This window comes from Ambystoma mexicanum (assembly GCF_040938575.1).
Source record: "Ambystoma mexicanum isolate Mex_15411 chromosome 12 unlocalized genomic scaffold, UKY_AmexF1_1 Mex_chr12_unloc.2, whole genome shotgun sequence".
NCBI classification, from domain to species: domain Eukaryota; kingdom Metazoa; phylum Chordata; class Amphibia; order Caudata; family Ambystomatidae; genus Ambystoma; species Ambystoma mexicanum.
In genome coordinates, this window is record NW_027182323.1 from 9,412,689 (window position 1) to 9,428,488 (window position 15,800).

Genomic DNA, 15,800 nt, shown 5'->3' on the forward strand with positions numbered 1-15,800 from the left:
TACGCCTGAATGACACAAGGCCTAGTAAGATTGTTTGTTTCATCCTCCCTATGAAACTACCTTGTCTTGTCGCGCCTAGAAACACTTGTGTACAGGCACGTTATAAATAACTCATCATATCATCATATCATTATTTCATATCATATCAATATCAAAACATGCGGAACAAACAAAATGGAATTTTCCTGCACTTCCACACTGCTGTACTTATCTTTGGCTCGGGACGCCCCGTGGCATCCCCAAGCGAGCTGTAGAAGTCGGGAAAATCAGTATCGGGCTCAGCATCCCGAGTTTCGTTATGCTGTACTCAGGCAAGCAGGGAACTCCTGCTGCTGTCACCGCCGCGGCCCAGGCAACAGAGGACTCTGTATACGTCGCTGCCACTGCCCGCAGTCCACTTCACCTCCTGCAGTTGTTCACTGCACCCTGCCCGTGCTCTGAACAGTCAAAAAAATCAGCACTGAGCACCGAGCACGGGCAGGTGCAGATTATTTTAAACCCTGGTGGAACGTGCTGAATGCACGTTGCAGGCAGGGATCATGGGCAATGTAGTTTTCAGCCCTCATGTGCCCCCACAGCCCACAGACCCTCAGAGTATCTCCTCTCCTAGGGCCCTGCCAGGGGCCTGGTTTATCTGGATATTTCTTGTGAAACATCTTTATCAACCTTGGTGCATGCACATCCTCTGCCGGCTCCCAAGAGCGATCCTCAGGTCCATAGCCAACCCAATCCACCAGGTACCACAAGCATCTATGGCGTGTCTTATTATCCAGTATACTTCATACTTCTTACTCTTCCTGCCGTTCTTTCAGAACAATAGGTCGTTTCTTGGGCTGCGTACCAGGGGCTGCAGGTTTAATTAAAGATACATGAAATACAGGATATATTCTCAGGGTACCAGGCAATTTTAGTTTCACATCTGTGTCAGATAGACTTTTAACCACTACATATGGTCCTATGAATCGAGGCAAATGTTTTCATGCCCGTACTATATGTATGTTCTGGGTTGAAAGCCACACTTTGTCTCCTGCCACATACTTGGGAGATCTCTGTCTTAGTTTATCAGCATACCACGTGTATGTCGCTTTAACCTTTTCCTGGTTTTGACGTGCTTTTTGCCTGATGCTTGAAAGTACCTGTTTGCGCTGCAAGAGTGTTTGCATGTTAACTGTTGCTGGAACAGGTTCGGAAGCATATTTTATTCATGGGCATATAGGCACATGCTGGGTGACATTCCCAGGCAAGCGTGTTCTATGTTATATTGTAGGTAAACTCATCTACCTAAAGAAAAGTTACCCAGGAACTCATTGCATCAGCTAGCAAGCACTGCAAATATGGCTCCAGAGTTTGATTCACCCGTTTGGTTTGCCCATCTGTCTGTGGGTGGTAACATGTATAAAAGTATTACACCTCTGAATATAACCATGCACTTGTGTGTTCATATCAGGCCAGCAAATGTATTTACCCAGCATCTGCAGAGTCTTGCGTTTCCCTGCATGCCCTGCTAAGAGGGGTTTATGGAACCATAGCATTGCTTTATCTCTCAATCCTGTGATTGGAAGAAATAGCCTGCCAGCAGGATAGGGTAACCCATTGCGTATTGACCTAAGATAGTCCTGAGTCATCCACTCTTGCAATTCTTTCTTTTTGAAATAACCCTGTAGCTCTTCTAACAGACCTTGCGTAACTGCTCCTACAATACTGTCTGCCCCTATTTTGGGTTGAGATTCTTGTGCAATCATCTCAGAGGCTTGCTGTCTGCTTAGTGCATCTGCCTTCCCAATCCTGGTCCCTGGCCTGTAAGTGATGACAAAGTCAAACTCCTCAAAATACTGAGCTCAACGTAATTACCTCAAGCTCAGAGTCTTGGCGGTTTTCATATATGGCAAATTTCGGTGATCAGTTAACACCGTAATTTGATGTTGAGAACCCATAAGGTAATGCCTCCACTCTTGGAAGGCCGCTCAAATGGCCAGTAATTCCTTATCCGTGATAGAATAGGTCTGTTCACAGGTAGTCAGCCTGCATGAAAAGAATGCAATTGGGTGCAAGACCCCCCCCGCCTGATCCCTCTGCAAGGGAACTAACCCCAATGCCACATTAGATGCGTTAGTTTCCACTCGAAATTATCTCTCAATGTTTGCATGCTGTAAAATGGGTGCCCTTGTAAACACCCCTTTGAGTTCTTGAAATGCTGACTCTGCATCCATGTCCCACTTGAATTGACTTGCCTTTCGGATCAAATGAGTAACAGGTGTGATAATCTGGGAGAATTGGCAATGAATCTCTGTTAAAAGTTTGCAAATCCCAGGAAAGATTGCACCTCTTTTCTACTCTGTGGGAATGGCCATTCTGTAACAGCTTGTACCTTCTTCCTGTCCATCACAATGCCTTGGGGAGTAAGAATGAACTCTAAAAATGCCACCTGAGCAGCGTGAAACACACATTTCCCAAGTTTTGCATATAATCAGTGTTCCCTTAGCTGTTGCAAAACAGCCTGAACGTGCTGGACATGCTCCTTCCCGGTTTCGGAATAGATCAGGATATCATCAATATAGACTATCACAAAGATTTCTATGTAGTCCCATAATACATCCTGCATGAAATGTTGCAATGTCACTAGAGCGTTACACAACCCGAACGGCATCACCAATTATTCAGACAAGCCAAACTAAGTCTGGAATGCTGTCTTCCATTCATCCCCAGTCTTAAATCTGATCAAATGATAAGCTCCCCTGAGGTCTAGTTTTGGTCGCTGATTTTACCTGGTCCAACAAAACTGATATCAAGGGTAAAGGAGATCTGTTTTTAATGGTCACCTTATTCAAGGCCCTGTAGTCTATGCATGTTCTCAGGATGCCTTCTTTTTTAGGAACAGAAAACAAAGGAGATGACACTGGAGACTTAGACACCCCGATAAATCCACAAGCTAGCATCTCATCCAGATACTTTCAGAGATTTTGGTTTTCTTGTTCAGTAAAGGCATAGATCCGACTACATGGTAACTTGGCATTTATTTATTTGTTTATTTCTACATTTATATTGCGCACCAAGCCCTGAGGAATCGTGGCGCATTCCTTACTGATACATATGTTACGCAATTACATAGATTTGAAACAGTACCACAGGTTCATTGAAGTGCAGCACAGAAGTACAGGCATAAGGACATACAGCATTACTGTGTCTCCTGTGTGAGGAGCCACGTTTTTACATTTTTTCTGAATTTGAGGTAACACGGTTCTGATCTTAAGGTTAATGGTAGAGTATTCCAAAGTTTTGCTGTTAACACAGGGAAACTATTGCCCCATGCCTTCTGGAGCTTAAACCACCTGGGGATCTTAAGGCAATGTGATTGTGTGGACCTTGTTTGATGTTGTGAGATATTTAGTGAGAATGTGTCCGTCAAGTTTTTAGGCGCTAGATTCGCGAGACACTTATCGGTCAGTGATAAAGTTTTAAAAGTGATTCTATGATTGACTGATAGCAAGTGCATATTGTGTCTCAGATCTGATATGTGGTGAGATCTAGGATATTAATCGCAGATCTAAGTGCATTATTTTGGAGTATTCCCCGTTCCCTTAGCAGCTTCATCACACCAACAAAAGTATGTCTCCCTTGTTGCACTGCCAGCACGTAGTCAGGGAAAATACCGACCACGTTAGAACCCATCTTCAATTCCTGTTTCTCTCGTGCAGCCTTCAAAGCCAGATCTCTATCCCTGTAATTCATTAGGCGTACGATTACTGGTCTGGGGTATCCCCCTGGTTTTGGTTGTGCCTTTAACGCCCTGTGTGCCCGGTCCACTACGAACATTTTGAGACCAGCCGGGGTCACCTAGTAGTTCCTTCAGTAGCTCCTGAACTGAGGCCGCCATGGGCCGCTTCAAGGCATCTTCAGGGACACCGACAATACGAACATTGTTCCGCCTCGTTCTCGCCTTCAAATCCTCACACTTTATCTTGATGCTGCCCAAATCTTTGGCCATGGTCGTTACCGTCCCCTCTCGTGCTGTTATGGCATCCATCGCCGTGCTAATCAGTGTCTCAGTTTCCGTAATTCGTTGCATGGCTTTCTCCAACTGAGCGTGGATTGTGGTTACATTTACTTTGATACCATCCAGATGGAAGCAAATCCTTGCTTCATGATGGCCATGACTACTTGGAGGTCAACAGGTGGCAGCAACATTGCTCCCTCTGTTAGTTGCGGACCGCTTGTCCCTTCACTCATTGTTTCTACATACTTTGGGGTGGGCTTGGCAAACTTATTCATTGTGCCACTTTTCTTAGCCCCAACCCCTTTAGGCATAATGCAGCAACCTTTAATCCAGTCTCCGCGCACACTCTCTGTTGGTTACCTGGTTAGCAATACAGCAGCCTGCTATGTGTTTAGCCAGGAGTGATGTTTCTCGGGTGGCGAGGCAGCAACACGGCAGCTTCCTTCCTCTACCACTAGGCAGCAGCCAATTATGACCACTATGTCAGTGCAGTAGTTCCTTTAACAGCTTTGTATACTGCCCACCCACTCTGCAGCGTTTGGGTGACACCTGGAGTGACACCTATGATCGTCGATGCATGCGATTTCTTGATTTATGTTCCATTGCTTCCAGGTTAGTTCACTGCAGCGATAATGGACCAGAGGTGTATGACAACCCTGTTAAATGTCCCTACACACCACAGCCTACGCTCCTGGTTAGTAGTTTCTCAGTCACTGAGTCTCAGATTAAGCTACAACTGCTGTGTATTTGATGGGAGAATTGTAACAGCGCAGTCAGTCCAGAAGCGTAATAAAATCCCAACCCCAATGGGTAAGCTGTCTTGATCATAGTGTCTTTACAGCAATCTTTACCCCGAGTACTGATTCAGAGCAGTCACCTTTGCTATGTTCCGGTGTGCTCTGGTGCCAGAGGGACACACAGTCACGTGCCCCAAACATACAGCACCCCTAGCTGAGCCTCCTCCGTGGTAGCAGAACAAAAACACTGTGAGGTTGAAGTTAATGAAGACAAGGGTGGGAGCGGGAGATGTGATGAGTCAGTAAACTCCAACGCCGTGAAATCGAATATGGGTTTCTGGTTCTCAGTCTTATGTGTGCATGTAGCACTCTTCTAAGGGCTGCAGATTGCACCATATTTCTCCAGCTGGTAGCCCAGCTCCCCACTGCGCACGCTTGCCATCAGCTGGGATTATTTCCCGTCTCTACAGCCAGTCTCTGACACCAACAGACCCTGCTAGGAGGTCGCTGTGCAGTGTTAGGGTAATTTCTGGTGGTCGGCAGAGCCGCACCCGGGGTCCGCGGACCTCCAGCTCTCGGAAGGCCCCGACTCCTTCCGTGTCCCAAAGAAGTAGGAGGTCTACACAAGAGCAATAGTTACTGCTGTTTTAATACAAGAAAACAGACATGGACATGCACAAGGAGCGTATGTTCCATGCAGCTTCTCATAATCGGGCTCGCAGGCCGCTTTTCGGTCTAAGTGATGTAACAATGTGCGTCATCTGTGAAATCTCGTCCCCGAACCTATCGCCACTCCGTGTTGCTTCCCTGAGTGGTAGGTTCAGTATAGAGCAGTACAGTGAAAAGTGTGATTGGTAGAGTAGAGGTCAGGTGGTACGCTTGGGTCATCCCTAAAAGTCGCTACTTCTAAAAGGTTACATAGAGAGAATTAGTGATTGGTTGTGTGGTAATGTCGTGAGTGGTTAGCCCCCCGTGTCCTGATTGGTCCATCGCTGCCAGCCCGCGATGTACCTGGTGTTAGCAACAATGTGTGACTATGTGTGACTATGTGTCAGTGGACGACAATGGACAGGTCCTGCTATTTGCCATTAGAGCGTGCTTTCCCATCGCTGCCGGGGTCTGAGCTGTTACAACTTTTTGCGAGCTGCGTCTCAGCCGTGAGACACTAGTGTTTCTTTAGTCCACGGGAGCTGGCGTCGTATCAGGTTGGCTTGGTCACATGTTGAGAGACCATAGCTGAGGCAGAATTATAAGGATTTGATTTGTATTTTGCTCCGGGTAGTCGTGGCAGTGTCAGGTGTCACCTTGGCTTGGAGAACACGGGAATGTGGATTGCAAAATCGTGACCTTGGCTTCTGGGCTCTGATCAGGGCTGTTCTGCATGGTCAGCACCTTGTAGCTCTGCATAGCCTGCTCTGGGCCTGCCGAATCTGGTTTGCGGCCTACTTCGGCTTGGTTGGATGTTATGTCATAAGGTCCATAAGGATAGGGGTGCGAGGGTGCGGTGTGGTTCTTTGCGCATTGGTCCAGTTAGGGTCTTGTCTCCAGGGTTAGTAGCATGAAGTCTCTGCAAGCATATACACAAGCTCTTCTGGCGTCTTGTTTTTCTGCTAAGCGATTACTGGCCTGTATGAAAAGTAATAACGACGCACGTCTGTGAGTGTTCACGGTCCGCTACGTCATAGGACTGAGCGTGTACTTTGCGTGGTTTGGTGTGTGTCTGATCCAGGTGCGTGGTAGCACATGTGCTTCTGTCTGTTGAAGCTATGTCGTCATGTCATCTCTAAAGATGGTGGCTTAGGTTGTGAGACAGTTAAGTCAAGCTGGTCCATGCGATCGGCTTCGGCTCTGTTTTGGTTCCCACCCCGTGCTCTGGGTGGTATGCACCCAGGTTTCGCAGGTGAGGTATGGTCACGGTGAATGTTAACATCCGCGGTAGTGGACAGAGATGCAAACTCATCCTGCTGAGGGTACTTGGGTTGTGACGTCGTTGACCATAGTTTGTACATTGGCTGGGGGAAGGGACCGTCCCATTTTCCCTCTTCAGCAGCGCTTTCTATGCTGCCTTCACATGGCACAAGGCAGTCCCAGGAGTACCCCTCACTGGCCGGCCTCCCAGGACGCCGTGCTTACGGTCCGATTAGGGAGCCTCCCATGCAACAGTGCACGCAGTTGCTTACTGTGGCACAGGTCCGTCTCCAGAAGAGTGTCAGGTGGGCTCTTACTGCATGCTTCTTCCTCCTTAGCCGTCCGAATGCTCTCCGCTTCCTAGCACCAATTCCGCCGCCAGCTTCCTCACTTCATATGGCGGGCGGGGACTCCCACAGCACAAACGCTGCGCCTCCTCTATCACACGCTGACAGGGCAGGAGCCACCGCAACTCTGTATCACGGCAGGAGCCGATATTTTCAATTTCTGTTCAAGGCATAATGAGCCCACACCCTTCCAATAGCTGGTCACGAGTTTATGTGTCAGACATACCGCATATCACTCCCCATTTTTGCAGGGAATCTCCACACATCCACGGATCTGACGCGAAGGCCACCGTTTTGGCTGTCACACAACAGTGCCCCTCTTCAGTGCTATTTTCTTTTGGTGTCACACAATGACATTAACTGCAATCACTTGCCATAGACTTCCTCTTCCCAACTAGTGATGAACAGCAAATAGTCTCCTGTGAAAAAAACCAACAGTATTGTTACATTTTTGTATATATTAATATAAAAGAAACATTCCCAGTTGTTAATAACAGACAAACGTTTCTAAATACATGTTGTTCCCTGCCGGCACGGTCAATCTTTGTTTTTTTTTATTACAAATCGTTTCAAATGCCTGAGTATAAAAACAACATTTCCTTTTTATGAGAAAAAAAACATGTTTTTTAATGCCACAACAAAAAAAGTCTTATCCTCCCCGTCGGGGAATTGAACCCCGGTCTCCCGCGTGACAGGCGGGGATACTGACCACTATACTAACGAGGATTCATGCTTGCCGCATCTATTTCAGACTAGTGTGCTGTCAGAAATTCATGCACTCATTGGTCGTGCTAATGATTCCTTAGGGTGAGGTTGCACAGCGCACATGCACATCAGAGGAAAACGTGGATCTGATCTGATCATGTTTTTCTCAAGCAGCATGCCAATACTCAAGGCGGTTGTACGAACGATCACAAACGAGTGAGGCATGGGACAGATGAGGCTGTGGCTGGACGAGGTCCCTTCAAGTGCTCGTACAAGGGGCCCATCTCCATTGGCAAATATTTTAAATTACAGAAGGCTCACGCACACAAGTTCCTGTTGCAATATCTACACGCACACAAGTTCCTGTTGCAATATCTACGACGAGTATGTTCAGTGTGTGCTGGCCGTTCAACTTAGATTGTCTGCTTTTTATGTCTTTAGAGGCGGCAGCTGAGCCGTGCTGCAGAATCGTTGGAATAGAAAAGGGGCGGGACGGAACTTTTGTTACATATGATCACCAAATGAACAGGGGAAAAGCTTCCACAAGATACTTAATGGTTCACAGAACCCAGTCTCATTGTGGTTTGTTTGTTATGAGGAAATCACCAACACTTCCTTCTTCCTCCTCCTGGCAGTACTTACTTCTGAGGCAGAAGCCTATGTAATAGGATCTCACCCACAAAACCTCAGTTAAATGTTCCTGTCTCCTACAACCTCTTGCTGCTGAACATAAGGGGCAACTTTGGTGGCCTATGCATAGCTGCCAAATTTCCCAGTTTTTTTTCTCATTGCATGCTGGGACGTAGGCCCATACTAATTCAAAACAAAACTACAAGTCCCAGCATTCAAAGGGAACCATGAGGATTGACTCGAGGTATCACACATGCATACATGGCAACTGCCCAAAGCGCCTGAGAGCAGGGCAGGTGTTATGTCATATTTGGTATCCCCTGTCATCGAAGATCGCAGACCAAAGTAGGAGAGTTCATGTAAGTCATTTCACCAAAATGCCAGGGGTAGCAGAAGTGACATCAAATGATCCTTGACCCCCTGATGACATCACAGGAAGTGATGTCATTTGACCACACCCCAAAGTTATTTTGCAGGAACCGATGGAACACGATTTTTCACCCATTGACAAAACAGGAAGTGCCATCCCATAGCATTGTACACTATGAAAAATATGGTTACAATATCACTATAATGTGATGTACATTTCCTACAAGAATGGATCACCATATGTATCCTTAAGATCAGTGTGTATTGGCCCATATTACCAAATTACTGTGAATGAAAGCAGACGTCCATGACCAAATGATAATGATGTGTTATTATATAGCACTTACGCTTAAGCGCTTTATATTGGAAAAATATACACCCAATCTGTGTTGGTACTCATTTATCAACCTCAGAAGGATGAAAGGCTGAGTCGAGGCGTTTTAGAACAGACTAAATCAATGATTCACCCCCTGAAGTGTGCCTGAAATAAACCTTTAATGAGTCTAGCAATTATTGTATAGAATTCCAGAAAGACACATTATTTGGTATTCCTATTCTTTCTTATTTAGGGTCAGTGCTGAAAGTGTTGGACCTGTGGCACTCCTGTTCTTATTTTTCTTCTTTTTTTTGTTTAAGGTGCCTGAACAAGAACGCCAGCCACTCCAGAAGTAAAGAGCTACATGGTGCTGGCCACAGCCCAGGAGCTTGCATTACAAATGTTTTTGTTTTTTTTAAACCTTTTTTTTTTTTTTTTTTTTTTTAGAGTTCGCAAGGAAGGCCACAGAGGTCGCAAGGGAGACCTCAGAGGTCGCAGTTGCGACCCCTGGTGACCCCTAAATCAAGTCCCTGGGAGAGTTCTGAGCCTGCTTAATTAATGAAAGCGTATTAACACGCTGCAGTGGTGGCCTATTAAAGGGGCCTACCAAAACCTCCATTTGAAGTGGGTAAGTGGTGATGGGAGGGGCGACTTCAGAAAATAGGTGGGGCAAACTTGCAGGCTCTGCCCACACTGTTCTACTCCCCCATGTTCTGGTGTGGGGACCAACTATCAAAGAGTATATTTTAAAGCGCAATATGCAGAAAGGCACTGGACGTTTTTCTTCACCCACTTCTTGCAGATCCCAAAGGTCCAAGAAAGTGTGAAAATGGCAGATGGTGTGCAATGAAAGACTCGATATCATAGCATAACAGGACATAGCAGAGTCTGGGTCAGTACTCTGGACGGCCCAAGCACCTTCAGTGACTGTGAGCAACATGGGAGAAACTGTGATGTTGGTTCTACCACAGTTAGTCCACTATACTAGAATCTCTGGTGCACTGACTGGCTGGTGAGACTATGTCTGCCCGTATAAACAAGTGTTACGAGACTGGGGGAAGGCCAGTGCCACAATAATGCAATTCTGTGTGACAGTATTGGAGCTACTAGCAGAGGAGCGCCAGGATACACCAATTTGTCCCTACACTCATTAAAACTGTCCTGTTTTAAGGGTGTAAACGTAATCACTTATAAGCACTCCAATATTTGCAGTTTAAGTCAGGGTGAGATTACATTATTTGCCCAGGATCACACACTTACACTAAACAGGGAAGCATGGATTTTTAACAAACAATGCAATTTGGGCACAGCCATCTTTTTCCATGCTTTACTTGGAACAAATATTTAAGTTTTGGGTGTCAAGGCCTACAATAATACTGTCCTATAGAGTTTACTTGCAAAATACACAAATTGCATAGTAAAGCATCATGACAACATGCAAATCCTTATAGCAGCATGTTGAGCCAAAATAATATCAGTTTACCTTTTATTTTCCACATACTGAATGCAACACTATAAGATGCAAAAGCCAAAATCTATTCACCCACTTTAATTTCAGAGCTTTAAGTCACACAATAAAAGTAGTAGAGTAATAAACTCATGTAGGTTTGAAGATTTGTCACAAACCTCCAGCGTGTTGTTTTGTATGGTTTTAGAACATTCAACTAAGGACATCAAAGCAAACTTAACTTTGTAGCATATTAAGCTATTACACATGATGTGTATCAACACATTATCAAAGGGTGCTTTATTGTGTTGCCCGCTTTAACTTTCACGGATTTGCGAAGTGACTGGTGGTCTTTCAGTTGGAAATACACCATTATGCATGAGAAAGGCAATGTTGCTGATGACAAAAGAAAGGTGTTGTCGAGTTTATTATGGCACTGGCTGCAAAGCCAGGGATGCAGCCTGTGTGTCTCATGGGGGCTGTGACTGGGGAAACGGGCAGTGCTTGATCATCCGATCCGAGCCAAGCAGATTTGCCTCGGAAGAAAGAAAATGCGCCAACAGGACCACGTTCCTGATCATTTGAACTATGAAAGGCTCTTCACAGAAGCCCGCCCTCAGCTAACATTTAGTAGGGGGATTCAGCCCTGTCAGCTCAATGACGTTGCGCGCCTGGCCTCATGGTATGATGACAACTATCTATGAACAGGCTAATTGCGTTAATATAAAAGCTTGTGGCAGGCTGACATTGTAAACATTTGTTTGAGCACCGTCTTCTTTCCAAATGAGCCTGCCACTGCTTGTATTTGCACACTTTTATTTTAATGCAAGGGAGCTTATGAAGCATTTCACACTGCAGCCTGTTTATAAGACTTCATTAAAATATGAGGCAAGTCTTATAAACATGCTGCAGTGTGGAATGTTGTGGTAGGCTCATATTTTAATACAAATTAGTTTGTGAAATGCTTCATAAGGCTCGTATTTGCCTTTTTTCCCAACCATGTTGGTGACACTGGAGAACACCAGCCACTTTTTGAAAATGGTATCTATGCCCTGCGTTTGGACAATAAAGCTCTTATGTTTTGTGAAAAATGAGGTAGGGGGGTGGATCTGTCTCTTTCCAATACGCTTTGGGCTGCAGAAGCTCCTGTTATGCCTGAGAGGAGGATCCAGGAGCTCAGTGCTGCTCAGTACGAAAATAGCACTAGGCCTGAGTGCTGATTTTCCAGAGTTTTCTAAAATGGTAGAGGAACAAATCCAGTCTGCAGATGCTTGCACCAACGAAGAAGAGAAAGACCAATTGAGAAAAATATTCATAGAATTCAAGGAGGTATTCGCTAAAGATGCCTCTGAGTGTGGGCGTACTGATTTGCATGTTGCTACACTGTCCGAAGGCTATGGTAGTAAATCTGTATTAGTGTGATGATATGGGCTACCCTTGGCCTGTTTAGAGCCTTTGGCAGAAATAATTAAAATGTTGGAGTCCATAGAAACCATTAGACCCATTCACAGTACCTCAAACACGCCCATTTTAGGTGTGCTGAAGTCCAATGGTCAATGGCGGTTGTGCACAGACTTAAGAGAACTAAATAAGAGGGTACCTGTTTCAAGGTGGCCTCTCCCATTCATTGACCAAGGCGTTGCATAATCCAATGGTCGAAGGATTTTACTACCTTAGATCTAGCAACAGGCTATTTGTGTGTGCCTCTAGCAAAAGATATACAAAATCTATTTGCCTTTACGTTCAAAGGGACCCAGTATGCATTAATACATACTCCCTTTGGGTTTATCAATAGTGGAAGTGAATTTGGGATCTTTCTGAGCAAAGCACTCCCAGATGCAACCTAGAGGGGAACTGTGGTCTATGTGGATGATGTCCTGATCAGAAATGAGGATATAGAAAGCCATTTCAGTGAAATTAAACATGTGTCCAGCCAGCTGCAAAAGGGTGGAACTAATGTATCATTGCAGAAGGCGCAGTGGTGTAGGAAAAGGGTACATTTCTTTGGACATGAAGTTACAGAGCAAGGGTTAAAGAAAAAGAAAAAGGTAGAAATCGTACAAACCGGAAGTGCTTAAAGATCTTGTTAGGGATGACAAGTTACAATAGGAAATTCATTAAAGAGAATGCAGAAATCACACAATCACTGATTAAATTACTGAAGCAGGGAGTGCCCTGGAAATGGGGACAGGAACACTGTGAAGCGGTTGCCAAATTGACAGATAGTCTAATAAAGGCCCCATGTTTGGCTTATCCAAAAAACCAAGATTTCTTTCTGGGGATAAGGTTCACAGATCTATGCATGTCAGCGGTCTTGTATCAAAAGCATGATTCAAATAACTAAACCATTGCCTATGCTAGCAAAGCATTGTCACAGGTGCAAGCAAAGGTTTATGAATATGAAAAAACACTTTTGACAACTGTGTGGGCATTACAACAGTTCCGCCCCATTATTCAAGGAGAGCTGGTGAATGCTGAAACTAATCATCATCCTCTACAATGTTTGCAGTGTAAAAGGATCAGATAAGGGAACTTGGCCCAGTGAGCATGAGGGCATGTCCTAAAACTAGTCTCGTGGTAGCATTGACCACAATTTATAATGCAATTTCTACAGCAGTAGAAAACAAATTAAAAGAAATAGTATTAGATACTAATTCTGATTATGCCTGGAAGAGTTTTGTAGAATACCTACCGGGGTGGAAGCTGAGAGGGATGGTCACTTATAACAAAAAAACACTCAAACATGGAAAACTGAATCAGGTGATCGACAATCTTGTTTCAGTGAATGAGATGAAAACTGACTGCAGGAAGATCCGGGGGCATTCTAGAACACCAGGGGAAGATAAGGAAGGGAATGACAAGGCTGATCAATTGGCCAAAATTGAAGCATTGATGGGGGAACTGTTTCCTATTCAACACTCGGTCAGTGAGATCCAAGTGGACATGGTAGCAAATTCCAAATCTCATAAAACAAGTGATCAACCAGTGGTGCATTGGAGCTTTGACACGCCCAATCAGGATTTGATTAGGGCACAAAAAGAAGACACAATCATAGGCATGTTGTACAATCATTTGTCGGATGCAGAACAGAGTCATTCAACAGAGGACTGGAAAGGTAGAGAGGAACTGAGGGTGATGTTGAAGAATAAACAAAGGTTTCAACTGCAAGACGGACTGTTAATCTGAGAATCCATTTCAGGTCAGATCCAATGGGTAGTCCCAGTTTCCTTTCCTTTCTGGGGTTGATACAACATCAAACCCATGATACAATAATAGCAAGACAAAGATGTTCGCTGAAAACATTGTAAATATTGAAGGAATATGCTTATGGGCTGCATATTTCTGAAGATGTGGCGTTGTATACCCAGGGTGTTTGGTGTGTGCACAGTTCCAGCCTGCCTCCCCAACACATAGAGCACCATTAATGAAAAGAGGTCTGGCACTTTCCTGGTCAGATTTGCAAATAGATTTCATTGGCCCATCCAAAGATCATCACAGGGAAATAAATACATGCTAGCAGTTACCTGTCTGATGTCTAAATGGTTGGAATGCATACCGACACCGGACTGTAGTGCACAGACAGCAGCTACATTGCCAGTGAACCACATATTTTCTAGGTTTGGTTTGCCCCAAGGAATAGAATCAGACCACGGAAGACATTTTACCAGTGCAGTAGTGACCAAGATGTGGCAGATTCTGAGAGTAAAAAGGAAGCTACATATTTCGTACTGCCCATCTTGTAGCAGTGGTGTAGAAGTTTGCAATTGAACATTAATTGGTCTTCTTAAAAACTGTGTGGCTCAAGCAGGGTCTAGATGGGATTTGTGACCCCCTTTGATACTGATGGCCATTAGGGCGATACCATCAAAGTCTATAAACCTCAGTCCACATGAAATCATCACAGACGGGAAAATGGTACTGCCCCAAAACCTGTTGAATAGAACCAATGAGCACATTTTGGTGAATGCATCCACAATTCATGAATATGTGGAAGAGTTGAGAAAGCATTTGCAGGACACATTTGCATTTGCACAGCAAAATCTGGTAAGGGCAGCTGAGGATGCCAAGTCATAATATGACAGGAAGCCATCTGTTAGGGGGTGTTAAATAGGTGACCAGGTGTACAAGTTCAATTACACAAAAGGCAAGAGCAAAAATGCCAAATTTATGGCACCCTGGCGTAGTCTATTCAGAATTGTGGACACGGTTTCTCCTGTAGTGTACAGAATAATGACCTAGGAAGGTAATATGGCAGTGGAACAATTTGTCCACGTGAATAAGATAAAGCTGTTTCACCCGAAACATGAAATTTAGAGGTTAGAGCAGTCCAAAGAAAACAGTAGGGAGTGAAAGGTAGAACGGTCCCATTAGAATGAAGGTGAGTAAGTCTATGGGGTGAATAGAATTAAGGAGAGTAGCTCACACTAGGGGCAAATGGGGTTCATTGTGGCAGGTAAGTAGGTGTGTTGGATATGGTGTACCTGAAGGGATGAACAAGGAGTAAGGATGCATATTAATCACAAAAATGTAAATATTCAAAAATGTAAATACATTTTTCTTGAAGGTTTAAGCCAGGCAGTTGGAAAACAGCAGAAGCCCTAAAGGAAAAAGTATTGTTGCTTAGTACTTAACCTGTCTGTCTCTCTCTTCTGGTTTAGATGCCTTAATTCGTTTACCTTCATAAGTGTTCTGTGGGAGTCCCTGGAGCCGGATATCCATAGAGGAGGCCTCGGACGGAGCAAGGTGGAATCCCCGGGACCAAAAGGAAGGAGACTGGCAGATGTGAAGGAGAGGACCAAATGACAAGATGGAAGTCTCCAGTTTTTGTGATGTACTTAGTGACATGGACACAGTTCTCTCTGTCTAATAAACTATATTCAGGTCGGAGCCGGTATTAGGCCTTGTTGTGGAAAATGTCACCACCAATTCCCAAAGATGCTGTATCCATTCTAAATAGTTTCTCATTTTGTTTATTTATTTTATTCTTTCACTATAATTCTTTCATAGTATCCTCTTTTCTATGTTGTCATCGTGTTGCTATTCTTTTTTTAATCTATGGACAAACCTTGCCAAAAGAATTCATTTGATGCAATTGTTTACACTTCGATATTAAGCAAAACAAACTTACACTGCTATATGAAGATCACATGATTTGATGACATGAACATTTATTGACTGGAGCAAATGATTTTTAGCTACGATTCATGTTTCTGCAGAGTCCGGTGTTTAAGCAGTGTCCTCCACAGAAGAACGGGTGAGATGTAGGGAAATTGAGTGTCACTATTTTCAAAAGAAATGGTGTGCCACCAGTTCCAACTGATATGATATGATATGGCATTTATAACAC

The 15,800-nt window shown here is 44.5% G+C and overlaps 1 non-coding gene across 1 annotated transcript; it reads right to left on the bottom strand.

Moving 5' to 3' along the window:
- Positions 1-7,640: 7,640 nt before the first annotated feature.
- Positions 7,641-7,712, bottom strand: TRNAD-GUC (transfer RNA aspartic acid (anticodon GUC)). The gene has a single exon. It is a non-coding gene; the product is annotated as a tRNA-Asp (tRNA).
- Positions 7,713-15,800: the final 8,088 nt, after the last annotated feature.